At 38.6% G+C, this 6,608-nt stretch overlaps 1 long non-coding RNA gene across 1 annotated transcript in view; it reads right to left on the bottom strand.

Moving 5' to 3' along the window:
- The window catches only part of LOC110453910, an 11,194-nt gene extending 7,031 nt beyond the window's left edge, over positions 1-4,163 (bottom strand). The window contains exon 1 of the long non-coding RNA XR_002463317.1: positions 3,600-4,163. This is a non-coding gene — a long non-coding RNA (uncharacterized LOC110453910). The remainder of the gene's footprint in view (positions 1-3,599) is intronic.
- Positions 4,164-6,608: the final 2,445 nt, after the last annotated feature.

Below are 6,608 nucleotides of genomic sequence, written 5' to 3' on the forward strand. Positions count from 1 at the left end.
GACGGACGACGGACGCCGCACCACGGCATAAGCTCACTTGGCACTTCGTGCCAGGTGAGCTAAAAAGCATCAACATCCTCTAACTCTCAAGTTCAAGATGACCTGTCTGCCATCTCGGTTTATGATCATTCCTTTAACCCTTTACACATAACAAGGGACCATGGGGAACAAAAACAAACATGTTAACTTTGACAAATTAATATCCCTCTGGTACTTTCTGAGAAACAATGCTTACAAGAATTGTTTAACTTTAAGGACAGCTGGATTGACAGACAGACAGAACATGATTGAAGGGCCATTGGAACAGCCCATCATCTGACAATGGTGGGTTTAAAAATGCATAGTAGAACTCTGGATCATTTACTGACCAGTTAATCCTTCTCCTTCTGTACGTATGGAAGGATTTCAATATTTTTCTAGAACATTCCCATACTTGCCAACTTTTTGAAATTTTAATGGGGGAGATTTTGCATGCTCAAAATTAAAACATAAATAAAATGTAACGTTAGTGAAGGCAAATTCGTCACATTAGTAAGGGTTTCAGTTAATAATTCCACCAAATACGCATGTATTAAAATGGCAACGAGCACGCCAATACAGAAGATTTGACTGAAATTCCTTTAAATAAACAGTGTTGTAAAAACACCTGAATGATGTCACGCAGCAACATTTGTGACGTCATCAGGCCTTCTGTGGTTTTGCTCAAAGGTGCAGGCAGTTTCGCCACCTTCAATCATTTCACTAGTTTGCAAGTAATGGAAGTGTTTAAAAGTAAAATTTTGTATGTTTAAACAAGTCGTGACTACTGATAAGAACAGCTCCAAATGTGTGTGTGTAACAATGATTAACATTGAAATAAACGGCTTTTCTTAGCTGTGAGTTACTTTTCGATAACTTGAAGAAACTGGTTAATGCTGTTTGAGTATGATGGCACGGATCGGCTGAGATGAGGTCAATTTACATGCATTGCAATAAAGACTCAATCCTGAACAAATCTAAACTTCCAAATCGTTGCCGATTAAAAAAAACCAGTTGAGTCTGCCGGGATGAGTGGCTCCAGGACAGGACTTGTGTTGTAAGATGGCTGAATATTTTAGACGCAAAAATATTTTTTTAAATATCTATCTATATGTTCTATATGTTATACTCCACAGAGACCAAAATGGCTTTAATACGGAGGGGGTTGAGTACGCATGCGATACTTAGCTTCGTTTAATCCTAGTTGGTAGGGATTGATGGTTTAAATGCCTCTATTCCTTGCGCCCCGACTGTAATGTCGTCCAGGTGGTTCCAATCTGTGGCTGTTCGCACAAAGAATGAGTTTCTGTATTGTTCCGTGTTGCTGTTGGGTATTATGACTGCTCTGTTATTGTTCCTGATTGAATTTGGAATTGGCCTTGATGTTTCGCAGTCCTGGAATATACGCTGTCGTGTTTTCCTTTTTTCATGTTGGAAGTTAATAAAGTCTTTGCTAGGCATTGATGGAATTTGCTCTATTTCATAATAGAATGACAGTCTCTGTTGTTTTTCGTCTTGGTGCTAGTGGTGAAAGTTGTAGCTCCTTGAGTAGTTGGTCATGAATCCCTCTTCCCTCGTTCTGTAATCCTTCTGGATGAAACGCGCCCCTCTCTGTTGGATGTTTTCCAATTTGTTATTGTTCGCCTTTATGTAAGGGTCCCAGATTATTGCTCCATATTCTAAGATGGATCTGACAAGAGCAATGTATGCTGTCTTTCTACATTCTCTGGGGCAGTGTTGTAGGTAGCGTGGTAGGAAGCCTAAGGTAGAACTGGCCTTTTTTGTGGTACTTGCTATATATGTTCTTTCCACTTCATATCCCCTGATAGTTGTAATCCTGGGTATGGGCATGTCCGTACATGATCTAAGTTGTGTCCATTAAGTTGGTATGTGTTTTGCTTTTTCTTCTTAATACAAAGAATGTATCATTTTTTGGCATTAAATTTCATCCCCCAGTTTGAAGCCCAAGTTTCGAGCTGTTAAAGGTCGTCTTGAAGTGTTTTGTGGTCCTTTTTTAAGATTATTTCTCGATAGAATAGGCAGTCATCTGCGAAAAGTCTAACTGTTGATTTCACAGAGTCTGGCAAGTCATTTATATGGCAAAGGAAGAGTAGGGGTCCTAGTACTGTTCCTTGTGGTACTTCTGACTCAACCGTTGCCTCTTCAGAGAGTTCTCCCTCTATGGCTACCCGCATCTTCCTGCGAGTTAGGAAGGATTTTAACCATTGGTGCAGAGGTCCTCTGATCCCATAGGAATCTAGCTTGTGGAGTAGTCTGTCATGGGGAACTGTGTCAAAGGCCTTGGAGAAGTCCAGTATTGCCATGTCCACTAAATAATGTTTGCCACGGTCAGAAGATTTCAGTAGGTCGTCAATGGTGGTAATGAGTTGTGTTTCACAGGAGTATCCTAATCAGAAGATGTTAGTACCTTTTGTCTGTCCAGATGTTCTTATATATGTTTGCATATTATGTGTTCTAGAATTTTACATGGTACTGATGTTAGTGAAACTGGACGATAATTTTCTGCTGAGTGTTTGTCTCCCTTTTTGAAGATGCAGGAAATGTTTGTAATTAGCCAGTCTACTGGTAGCCGGTTGTTATTGTGGTCTTGAAGATTTGTGTCAGAATGGGTGCTATGTGGTCTGCACACTCGTTTAGAACACGATTTGGAATGTTATCTGGCCCCGACGCTTTGGAAGGATTTAGGTTTCGTAGGCCGATACTACATATATATTACAATATACTGGTTGATTGTTTTCTAAATACATATTGCATGAAAATGGGAAATGAATTATCAAATCTTTCCGAGCGTCATTTCCATAAACAAGCATTGGATATGTACCAAAGTACACTGACTTTTAGAAAAACAATTTACTTGCATTGACGGCTCAGTCGACCATGAAACTGCAATTAGCATTGAGATATGGGTATTCTCAGTTTGTATGTAATACATTTACACTAAATTACAACCAACAGACCTCAGATTACTGAGTTCAGTTGACGTGATGTCCGTCGCACAGACCAAATGTTTAAGATTTGTTGCGTTAAATGATATTTCATAACTGTTTTGATTATTAAAATAACTTTTCCCTTCATATACCTCTTCTTGTAAAAGTGTTTGAAGGCTTGATTATGGTGACGTTATTTACGTCACATCTTATGTATTATGAAGTCATATAGCATTTTCGTCATAGGGTGGCGAATATTGGTGCATGGCGAATTTGCCTGCACTAACGTTTAACCTCCCCTAAAGACAAATGACCCTTTAAAATGACATATTTTGAGTTGTTCTCGCAGACGAAATAATTAGATCCGAGAATATAGGAGTAGTTTAGCAAACTCACTGGTTGAAAGTACTAAATGTAAGGCTCCAAAATCGGAAGTAGCCCTCCTAAAAAGGGAGGGTTTCGCAATTACGCAGTCCCGGGCATATGAGAACATTTGCTTCCTTTTCCTGTCTGCAGATGAAGCTTTAATAATTTCCCGATTTAGGTTTTGTCTATGATATAGACTATAGAGTCGATGTTTTTGGTAGAAGTTACAGCAATATATTACGATCCAAACATGTAGACAACACTTACCATCGACATCTTGATTTAGGTCTAGTAGAAATATCCTCAGCTCGACTGGTAAGGGTTTATGAACGACTTGACGCGATCTGAACGACAAAACAGGAAGACGAGTACGTTAGTCATTTGAGCGTGACGAACCAACACATCCGATTGGTTATATATATATATACACAGCGTGTACAGCAAATAATTTAACGAGTTGTTTAACAAGGTGGTAGATATATACTATATTTGGATGAAACAATTTTATTAGTTCAGGAATATTTACAGAAAGTTCGCGTCCAAGGGGACGAAACTCGGGAAGTCGTAATGTGGTCACCAAAAGGGCACACAGGACTGAGGTGTTCCGAGTAGGAGTGGCTTTTTTTCAATTTTAACCCCCAAAACGTGCAAATTTACCCTGAACATCTCTGTTTAGGTCCAAATATAGCTGTAACAAAATCTCAGTTCCATCACAGAATTATATTAGATCTAAGTCCGTGGTTCCATGTGGGACAGCGAAAATTTGTTTCTGACTCACGAACTATTCAAATCTATTTATAGCCTTACACTTTTTATTCTTGGAGAACACCATATAAGGATTTTATCCACTTAAATTGGAACCCGCACCTGCGCGCACGTATACGGTGGTGGGTCTCACTAATTTGCGCCACAGGAGATTTAGCGCCATAAGTGCGTCATAGGAGTTTTTGCACGCCATAGCAAAATGTGAGTGTTTTATCCACGAAATATTTCGATTTTTCCATTGGTATACTCATCTAACATGTTTTGGTAAAGTATCATTTAAAAAAAAATGTGTACTTTGTTAGAAAATCGATCTTGATTACGAAGCACTTTTACACTAAATTTTGCGCCATACGTGTTTTTTGTTTACAAATCATAAATAAAAAATAAAAAAAACCCAGTCAAGTACTAGTCTTGTCCTATTCATTGCTATGGCGTTTTTAGCAAATGTACGAGTTACTTCCCTTGTAATTGACTTATGAATCGCGAAGAAATATTTTGTCGATTTCCTAACAAAATAAACATTTTTTAAGAATGAAACTTTACCACAACCTGTTTATTGCATATACAAAAGGAAAAACACAGTTATTTGCTGAAAATAATTCTTATATTTTGCTGTGGCGTGAAAAAACACGTATGGCGCAAATTAGTGTAAATTAAAGTGCTTCGGAATCAAAATCGATTTTCTAAAGTACACATTTTTTTTTAAATGATATTTTACCAAAACATGTTAAATGAGTATACCGATGGAAAAATCGAATTATTTCGTGTATCAAACACTCACATTTTGCTATGGCGTGCAAAAACTCCTATGGCGCACCTATGGCGTTAAATCTCCTATGGCGCAAATTAGTGTGACCGTCTGTGGTAGGTAAATCTTATACCCCGTTCCCGGACCGGTTACACGATTCCCGGACCCGGACTAAAACCCCGTACCAGGAATATAAGGATATTTTAATATCTCATTCACACGATCGTTTATAAAAAAAATTATAAAATTTTACAATAATTTCTATCATTATTTTCTAAATGTGACAGTTACAAAAATGTTTATTTTTCATCTAATAATTTAGAAAACCACGATAATGTGTATTTCAAGGGGGTAAAACTTGAACGCCGCAGTCAACCGTGAAAATCACGGTTTTTCATATATAATTAGAAATTTAGTGAAAATTAACATGTTATTTTCAGATATATAGCTGTAGGAAACTCTGAATTCCTTGTGGTTTGATGTACATCAAAAGAATGTAGCCTGCTTCAACGAAGTTGACAATCTTTGCATGGTTCCTTGGTCCTCTATTCTTATTCTTGCGTTTCACCAGTGTCTCCACGTACCTGCACCATATCTATATATATATAGCACATTGTCGTGACGTCAGCATAGCCATTCAATGCTGACAGCATGTGGTTGATTTTCAACGATTATACATTTTATCAACCTCTATTTATAACTTTTGTTTTTCCGGATCGTAATGCACAGATGGTCTGAAAGTGGGAGAAAACCGGATTGTAATAATCGCAGATTCCATACCTTTTCACGTCCGATCGGGTGACTGAACTGCAGTTGAAATGCGAGTGTACTACTTGTACCAACTGCGCTACCCAACAACCCTACTTGCTTATGTTTATATCGCAATATATATGTTGCATGATACATCAATTGCTATTGGTTTAAATGCCGACAAAATAAAGATACAAAACGTTAGTTTCTTATCGTACATTTAAAGGAAAAAGCCGGGATGTACATAGCACTTTAAACTATAGCACATTCACCGAGACGCATATATGACTATCCTCGATACTCAAGGGTTACACTCACTTATCTTCTGTAATAATAAATAAATAATAATTCGAGGTTCTTATATACCGCTTTATCACAACCTAGTTCGTAGGTCGTCTCAAAGCGGTTTACAAATTATTATCCGTGGTTATAGGGCCTTTTCAACCAGCCAATATCTTTCTCAACTTCCTGGGGTGAATACAGCCGGTGCTACCATTTCGTCGCTCACAGCTAGCATTCTACAATTCCAGCACTGCCCAACCACGTACTCATTTACAGCTGAGTAGACTGGAACAAGCGGAGTTAAGTATCTTGCTCAAAGATACAACACAGTGCCATGCCGTGAGTCGAACCCGCAACCATTCGCGACGTCCTACCACTGGGTTAGGTACTGTGCCTCCTCTACACCCCTGCAACATGTCATGCCGAAATCGACGACTCAGTGTGTGCCAAATTGTCAATGAGACACGAAGACTAGTTCGATTCTTGGGTGTACATCAAAAGAATATCACGGCCACGTGAGAGTAAACTTTGCAGTGGGATGCCGCTCCTCTGTAATATCTTCAAAGGTCCGGTAACTCAGCCATGCGATTGGTCTGGTTTATTTCCTTGAGACCAATGAAATAGCTAGACGAATGCCGTTAATTTCGCTTTGACATATTCCAGGGTTGCAGAGGGTGTGAATGAGCGTAACCTTTGGAGTATCGAGGACGATTCTATATCATTGACAGACA

The sequence above is a fragment of the Mizuhopecten yessoensis genome, unplaced genomic scaffold (genome assembly GCF_002113885.1).
Source record: "Mizuhopecten yessoensis strain PY_sf001 unplaced genomic scaffold, ASM211388v2 scaffold7547, whole genome shotgun sequence".
NCBI lineage: Eukaryota > Metazoa > Mollusca > Bivalvia > Pectinida > Pectinidae > Mizuhopecten > Mizuhopecten yessoensis.